This window comes from Gossypium arboreum, chromosome 4 (assembly GCF_025698485.1).
Source record: "Gossypium arboreum isolate Shixiya-1 chromosome 4, ASM2569848v2, whole genome shotgun sequence".
Classification (NCBI taxonomy): domain Eukaryota; kingdom Viridiplantae; phylum Streptophyta; class Magnoliopsida; order Malvales; family Malvaceae; genus Gossypium; species Gossypium arboreum.
Genome location: NC_069073.1, coordinates 33,162,267 through 33,171,681, shown reverse-complemented (window position 1 = coordinate 33,171,681; position 9,415 = coordinate 33,162,267). Strand labels below are relative to the sequence as shown.

The 9,415-nt window shown below is 36.0% G+C and overlaps 1 non-coding gene across 1 annotated transcript; it reads left to right on the top strand.

Annotated features, from left to right (window-relative positions):
* Positions 1–2,862: 2,862 nt before the first annotated feature.
* LOC128291951 (small nucleolar RNA R71) lies at positions 2,863–2,969 on the top strand. The gene has a single exon (XR_008281935.1). It is a non-coding gene; the product is annotated as a small nucleolar RNA R71 (small nucleolar RNA).
* Positions 2,970–9,415: the final 6,446 nt, after the last annotated feature.

Here is a 9,415-nt window from a genome sequence, read left to right as displayed (position 1 = left end):
ATAAACCTTCGGTAAAAACCGGCATGGCCTAATAAACTTCTGACTCCTTTCACATTATTTGGGGCTGGTAATCTTTCAATTACGTCCACCTTTGCTTTATCAACTTCAATTCCTCTCTTTGAGATTTTATGCCCTAAGCCAATCCCTTCTTTAACCATAAAATGGCATTTTTCCTAGTTAAGAATAAGATTCGTCTCTTTGCATCTCTTCAGTACCTTAGCCAAATTACTCAAACAAATATCATAAGTGTTACCAAAAATAGAAATATCATCCATGAAAACCTTAACAAAATTTTCAACCATATCAATGAATATTACCATCATGCATCGTTGAAATGTTGTAGGTGCATTGCATAAACCAAAAAGCATTCACCTAAAAGCAAACGTACCGTATGGACAATTAAAGGTTATTTTATGTTGGTCCTCCGGAGCTACAACTATTTGGTTATATCTCAAATAACCATCTAAAAAATAATAGAACTTATTACCTATTAGTCGATGTAGCGTCTGATCCATAAAAGGCAACGAAAAATGGTCTTTCTAAGTGGCTTTATTCAATTTTCTATAATCAATACAGATTCTCAAACTAGTAATATTTCTTGTTGGAATCAACTCGTTACGTCATTTTCAACAATCGTGATTCCACCTTTCTTCGGCACATACTACACCGGACTTACCCACGAACTATCTGAAATAAGATAGATGATTCCTGCATCTAACCATTTGATCACTTCTTTTCTCACAACTTCTTTAATAATAGGATTGAGCCTCCTTTTCCCATCTATTCGACCTCTTTCAATTTTATGCATGCAAAAAGGACTTATACCTCGAATATCAGCTATGGTCCAACCATTTGCTTTCTTAAATTTCTTTAGAACAGTAATTAGTTGCTCCTCTTGATCTTTTGTCAGTTCTGCTGAAATAATCATAGGCCAAGTGGAACAGTCACCTAAATAAACGTATTTCAAATGGGAAGGAAGTACCTTTAGTTTGAGTTTAGATGGTTCTTAAATTGAAAACTTGGTTTGCACAAATTCTCTAACTTCTAACTCCAACGGTTCAAATCGTGTGGATTGAATAAAATTGCTCATATTGGCTTCTATCAAAGCCATGTTTTCTTCACCCTCTTCATCCTCCAAAGGGTCAAGATCTAAGGCTTTCTCCAATGAATCTTCTTCAATATTTCTTTCCATAGAAACCTAGGTTTCTATCTCTTCCATAACTGAACATTCTTCTGTTAGATTGGGAAATTTCATCGCTTTAAGAATGTTAAAGGTTACCTGATCGTCTTGAACTCGTATAGTGAGTTCACCTTTCTGCACATCAATTAACGCTTTTCCCGTGGCTAAGAAAGCTCTCCCAAGGATGATCGACACTTCCTTATCTGCTTCAAAATCTAAGACAATGAAATCAACAGGAAAAATAAATTTTTCGACTCTTACCAAAACATCCTCGATCTTTCCCTTGAGATGTGCTAAAGATCGATCTGCTAGCTGAAATGTCACAATTGTAGGTCTTACTTCACCTATCCCTAGCATCTTGAAAATAGACTTAGGCATCAAGTTGATACTCGCTCCTAAATCACACAAAGCTTTACCATAGTAAGATTCACCAATGTTACAGGGTATAGTAAAGCTTCCTGGGTTTTTCAATTTCAGTGGCAGTTTGCTCTGTAAGAACGCACTGCACTCCTTTGTCAAGAAAACAGTCTTATACTCACTCAGTTGTTTCTTCTTGGATAGTATATTCTTCATAAACTTCACACATTTGTTCTAAAGGCTCCACCAATGGAATATTGATTTGTAATTACTTCAGAACATCCAAAAACTTCTTAAATTGCACCTCTTATTTTTGCTTGTGTTGCTGCAATCTTTGTAGATATAGAGGTGATGGAACTTTTGATTGAATCGGATAACTCTTTTGAGTAGGTAAATCTGCATCCAAAGAAGATGTTACAGTATTTGAATTCACTAAGTTAGGATTTACCCTATCAGTCTTTGTAGATTTTGACTCTTTTGGTGTAGGAATTTCAATAGTTGGTTGATTCTTTTCAACGGGCTTATCTTTGTCAGCAATCAATTAGGGTTCCAGAATTTTACCACTTCGCAATGCCATTGCCTTGATATGTTCTTTACCCAAATTTCTTGGATTCTTAGTATCACTCGACAAGGTTCCTTGCGGTCTATTACAAAGCTCCATAGCTAACTGACCCATTTGGTTTTCCAAATTTTTCAATGTTGCTGCTTGGTTTTGGATCAAAGCATCATTCTTTGCCATGTACGCTTTCAACAAGTTCTCCAAACTGTTTGATGCCTCAGCTTGAGGTGGTTTTGGAGCTTCCTGATTAAACCCTTGAGATTCGATGATTCTATCCTGCAATAAGTTGTTGTTCGGTCCATTTTCTTGGTTGCTCCAAGAAAAGTTTGGATGATTATGCCATGAAAGATTGTAGAAGTTGGACTGGGGTCCTTGTCCACTCCTATTTTGATGTTGGTTCCCTGCATATTACAATCATTCAAGAATTTGATGGACAATTCTCAAAAGAATGACCTTCCCCACGGTACATATAGGAAACTACTTCAAACGGACTTGGTGGTTGAACTGCAAAATTAGCACTATTAGTGGTAAAATGTTTTAACATAGAGAAAATAGACGATACCTGAGCTAAAAACGAAGTGAGGGCATCAACTTCATGAACTCTGACTACAAGTGTTCCTGAAGCTATTTGATATTTTGGCTATTAATAGTTATTACTCGCGATCCTCTCGTAGACAAAATTGCACCATTCGTAGAAACATCTACCATCAATCTTGTATGTGCATTGAGACCATTATAGAATGTCTCCAACTGGATACAATGAGGAATCCCATGATGAGAACACTTACGAAGTAACTTTTTGAATCGCGCCCAAGCCTCATACAAAGACTCGTCATCCAATTATTGAAAAGTTGTGATCTCGTTCCTCAACTTAGCGTGTTTTCTAAGTGGAAAATACTTAACCAAAAATCGCTCTGCTAATTCTTGCCATGTAGATATGGAATTTGGTGGCAAAGAATTGAGCCCTGCTCGTGCTCGATCTCACAACGAGTATGAAAACAACTTCAACCTTAGCCCATCTTCAGTCACACCGATGATCTTGAATGAATCACTCACCTCCATAAACAATCGAAGATGGAGATGTGGATCTTCTGTGGGCATACTACTGAATTGGCCCACCGTTTGGAGCATTTGAAACATCACTAGTTTCAATTCAAATTGGGTTGCCTCAATATCTGGCTTTTTAATTCCTGGATATAACTCACTGAAAAGTGGCACATCATATTGTCTGATGCGTCGATCTATATCATCGGCAATGAGGATGTGATTTTGTACACGATTGGCTTCATTACTTTGGTATTGATTCTGATTTCCAAGGTCCATCTCGACTTGTCTTTGAGCTGCTCGTTCACGTCTTCTTCATCTGAAAGTTTTCTCAATTTCAGGGTCTACAGGGAGTAAATCAATAATCCAATCTATGCTCATAAACACCTGAAAATGAAATTACAAAATTAAAAAGAATAAGTTAGTAATGTTAGAAATAAACCAACTTGGAAGTAAATAATTTCACAAAAAATGACTATGGAAACAGTTAACAATCCCTGACAACGGCGCCAAAAACTTAAAGTGTAGGTTTGTACAAGTGTACACAGTCGTTATCAAGTAATAAGTAAGTATCGAGTTATCGTCTCCACAGGGATTCTATTTGTGTTAAATCACTTGATTGTAAATGTAGCACCCCTTACCCGAGATCATTGCCGGAGTCGAGCACGAGGCGTTACCCAACTTAACTTACTAATTCAGGGCATAAAATTTGATTTTAAAATTAATTTATTTATATTCATTCAATATGCCCCTAAAAAGGGCCCTCGAGAACCTAAAACATGCAATTAAAAAGGTTCGGGACCAAACCGGGAACATTAAAAATTTTCTGAATACTTAGACAAATCAAAACAATTTATTTCATTATTCCTTATAAAATTGCCCACCTGTGTCATAGTCACTAAATAAATCATAACTCGAGTCACAAAACTCAAAATTTAAATTTGGGAATTTTTCCTGAAACTAGACTCATATATCTTCTTAGTAATTTTTTTTCAGAATTTTCGGTCTAGCCAATTAGTATAGTTTATTAGTTAAATTTTCCCCTATTGCACTATTTGACTACTCTGACCTCTCCTCACAACGAATCAATTTTCTCCCTGTACAGAATTCAAATAACCATTTCGTTTGTTTCTATTGGAAGTAAATTTACTAAGGAATCTCGAAATATAAACTATAACTTATAATTATTTTTGTAAATTTTTTAGTTAATTTATAAAATCAAAAAAGGGGATTCAGAAATTGCTCTGACCCTGTCTCAAAAAAATTCAAATATCTCTTAATATACACTTCTTCTGCTTACTATGTTTCTTTCATATGAAAATAGACTTAATAATATTTAATTGTTTATCTCAGTCATCACCTAATTCCATTTCTACTATTCTTGGTGATTTTTCATGTTCACATCACTGCTGCTGTTCAATATTGTTTTAATGCTAATTTCACTTTTTCATGATTTCTATGTATTAACTACCATTTAGGCATACATAACACCGAAACATGTTCTTCATTAGCCATTTCAATATCTAATCATTATCAAATATTTAAATACCATTCTTTAGCCATATAATAAGGACATACACACAAAATAGCTAAGACCCTATACATGCCATAAACTAGAATGTTTGTAAACAAAGATACCCATTTGGTAACTTGGTAGTCGATAGTGTGAAGTGATCTCCAACGACCTCCAACCCGAGCTTGCTTTTAAGTACTCTGACACATGGGAAAGTGAAAGAAGTAAGCTTATAAAGCTTAGTAAGTTCACATAAGCTTATAAAGCTTAGTAAGTTCACATGTAAAATAATAAGCATTAGTAATCAATTTAGCTTACTACTATGCTGTCATAATTTGCTTAAATAATGTTTAGTTCTTACATTCCCATCTTACTCATCGGTAACCTTAACAAAGGCTCAAAATACAAAAGGCACCTTACTTAATATCTTTCTTACATACCTGCAACATCTCACTTAACACATGAGTACTCTTTCATAATATAGGCATATTGCCAATCATGTCATAAAGTGTCACAAGCATAATTGAAAACTCATCACTTACTTGATAATCTCAATTACTTACAATCTCAATATTAAATAAGCCTTAAATGCATACCTGTACTCTTTCTTCATGTTCTCACCTTGTCGTTTCTTTGACTCACTTTTTGTATTACTCGGGAACCTTTTCCTTTTTGGACTTACCATTGCCATTGTGACAGCCCAAAATTGACCCTAGTCGGGATGTGGTTTCGGGACCACAAAACCGAGGCATAAAAATAATTTAAAATTTATTTTGATGCCTATGATATGTGTTAAATTGTGTGTGACATTTTTGATGATTTGATTTAGTGTTATAAATGTGAATTTCACTAGAAAGGGCCTAGTAGTAAACTTTGAAAGTATGATAGGGAAATGTGTGATGACTAATTAAAGCATGCATGCAAAACAATGGACTTGCATGTCAAATACCCCTTTTATAGGTGGTGGCGGCCATGGCAAGAGAGGATGGGCAAAACATGTCATAAACATGTTTTGTTGGTGCATTAGGGAGAAATAATAAACAAAGGAGTATGGGTAAGAAAAGAATGAAAAAAATGTGTGTGAGTGTGGTATTCCCCATTGCCGTGAGTTGTAGAGAAAGAAAGAAAAAATTTGTTCATCCTTTCTTTGAGCCAAAACTAAGGAAGAAGGAGGATTTTGCTCCATTTTGGTTTAGAAGAGATCTAGAAGGAGATTTGGCTATACTTGCATCAAGATTAAGGTATGTTTGAGGTTGTGTCATGAGATTCATGCATGTTTTAGTTGCTAACTTGATGTTCATGTTAGCCCATGGTCCAAATCCTTGTTGTGCCATGGAAATGGTATTTGGCCAAGTTTGATATTGTGTTAAAGCCATTGCATGCTAAATGTGAAGCTTGTTGATGATGCATGCAATGATGGATTGACTACTCTTGAAATTTCTTTTAGCATTCTTGAGTAAGACATTGAATCCTTTGTTTAACCATGACCAAAAAAATTAAAAGGGGTATGGTGTGTGATGTATTCGCCATGGTATGCTCATGAGCATGGTTTATGCTTCTTGCATGTTAGTTAAAATTTGTGTTTTGGATGGTTATGGACACCTTGAAATTGACCTTGCACCTATATGTGTATATATGTTTGCACATGATGTTTTGGTTATGAAGTAAGTGATAAATATGTTTGTTTAAAGAAGAAAGTGTTGAAGAATGTTTGTGAAATTGCAAGTACATTCGGCCTAGTACACATATGATGTGAAAATCTTGCAATTTATTGTTGATTTTGTGCAAGTATGACTAAGTATAATCGGCCACATGAGGGGAATTATTGTGCATGCATTCGGTTAGAGGCAAGCTTAATGGTGCCTATTCTCGACTTAGGTAATCGGCTACCTTGTTGTGAGCTAAGGCGAATGTGTGCGTAATTAAAGAAAATTGACTAAAGTGCTTAGTTATGTGATGTTGAGTCAATGATGTGTGTATTCGCCAAGGCTAGCGGCGAGACTTTAATAAATTGAATTTGTTTGAATTAGCTCAAGAGCTTAGAGGGCCACAATTGGATAAGGGGAAGGAAAAAGTGATCGAATAGCCGTTGAAGCCGTTCGACAACATCCGAGGTAAGTCTTCAAGTAGGGACCCTACTTGAATTATGTGAAATGAAATTATGGATGTGTAATGATTACTAATATACGTGTGTATGAGTATTTGAATGGTACCGGCTAAGTCCCAAGGCAATTACGCTAGTGATTATATTTGTGTTTGAGCCTTAGTAACGAAAATGAAACATGAATGTGTAATGATTATGGATGTATGTGTGCATGAGCAATTGAATGATATCCGGTTAAGACCAAGGCAATTGTGCTAGTGACTTTATCAGGCTAATACCAAGGCATTCGTGCAAGTTGTTATATCCGGGCTAATACCCAAGGCATTTGTGCGAGTTGTTATATCCGGGCTAAGACCAAGGCATTCGTGCGTGTGGTTATGTCCGGTTGTATTCAAGAAGCTTGGGTTGAAGGTGGCGTTGGTTGCTGTAATACATTTAATTAGTACGCTCGAAAAGCCCAAAGGATAAGGTATGTTTACATGTGCAATGGAAAAGTCGATACGTTTGAATAATATTCGTCAATCGACTAACGAATTTTCAGCTCTTGAATTGGTTGATATCTTGTGAATGTATATGTTGATGAAGTGTGAAGTAAGTATGATTATGTGAATGTGTATAAATGAAATGATTCATTTGGCTATGTGAATGTAATGCTTTAGTTAAAGCCGATTTCATTGCTTGAGATTTACTAAGCATAAACATGCTTACCCGCTGCTTTGGCTCTCTGTTTTATAGATTTTGCTCGCTAGCGATCGGATTCGGGATCATTGAAGTGAAGTCATCCACACTATCAAACCCCCTTTGGTACTCTTTTAGTTGAACTTTGGATATGGCATGTATAGGACTACCCTCGGTTGTTTTCAAGTGCTTTTGTGATGTATATGTGTACGGCCATGCGAAAATGGTTCGTAAAAGTGGAGTACTGAATTAGACCATTTGTGGTTTGTAATTTTATATGGTTTCATGATGTTATTATGGATTGGAATGGGAGTGTTGGTCACATGATCAGCCATTTGAATGGCTAAACATGATCATAGGTGGACCTATGTATGACTAGACTATAGTTGGTCCATGGAAACTACAAAATAGGTAAGGCCTACCTTAAAACAGATGCTGCCAGTTGCAGTGACGTGGATGTGAAAAATCACCAAAATTTGTAGGAAGGGTATTAAATTGTGAATAAGTTATGCAAACGAACCTTGACGAGTCTATTTTCATATGAAAGTAACGAAACGATCATATGAACAGTATACCGAGAGATATTAAAGTTCTCGTGAGACAGGGCCAGAACGGTTTCTGGGTCCCCTGACGCGAATTTGAAAATTTACTATAAATTATCCAGAAAGAATTAGAAGCCATGCCTTATATGTTCAGATTTCATTTTGAGTCTAGTTTCATTAGAAACAAACGGTACCAGTATTAAAGCCCTGTACGGAGAGATATTCAAGTTGTAACGCGTAAAGGTCAGTGTAGTCGACCCCTGTAACATGGGTGACTTTAACTAATAAACTGTACCAATCGGCCCAACCAAAAATTCTAGAAATAAATCCATGGATGGATATATGAGTCTAAATTCATGGAAAATTTACAGAATCAGTTTCTGAGTTTTGAAACTCAAGATATGATTTTTAAGGCGACAGTGACGCAGTTTTCCAGCCTGTCTGGAAATGCCAAATTGGTCGGTACTTTAAGAGGATTTGTCTCGTTAACCCCTCGTGTCCGACACCGGCGATGGTCTCGGGTTCGGGGTGTTACAGCCATGTCTTGACATGGTCTTACATGGTATCCTTGCCTTATGAACTCACCAATGCCATGCCTTGGCATGGTCTTACATGGGACCTTTGCCTTATAGTAACTCATCAATGCCATGTCTTGACATGGTCTTACATGATTTCCTTGCCTTATAGAACTTATCAATGCCATGCCCTGGCATGGTCTTACATGATATCCTTATCTTACCAAATTCCATATTCCAAACATGGTCTTACATGGTATCCTTTTCTTACCAAATGCCATGTTCCAAACATGGTCTTAAATGGTATCCTTGTCTTAGTGCCAATGTCACATCTTAATGAGGTCTTACATTGAGTCCTTAATCAATGTCGATGCCATGTCTTAACATGGTCTTACACGGGATCCTTGCCTTACCAATGCCATGTCTTGACAGAGTCTTACATGGTATCCTTAACCGTCAATTCCTCCTTAAATGTCATGTTATGAACATGGAATTTTCCGTCAATTCTTCCTTAATTACCATGGTACAACCACGGACTTTGAGAAATCAATGCCTTGTCAGGTCATAGCTCAAACATACTTGCTCAAATTCTCAAGGTTTGTCACATGACTCAATAATAACAATGTTAATAAAAATAATTGCATAATAATAAAATGCTACTCATCTTACATACTTACATTCTTAATCTCATCATATCATCAACTTAACTTATTCTCATCAAACTATGCTAGTCAATACTTTCTTGCTATCATACAAAGCCATAATACAAAATATGGTCTTACATATAAATTATACAAGTTCTCTTTCCAACATCGAATTATTATCGAACATTAATCATTATATCTGAAACTTAATACTAAAGTATTTATGGCCAAAATATCAATTTATCATTCAAATATGCATAATTAAATACTTATTAAAAA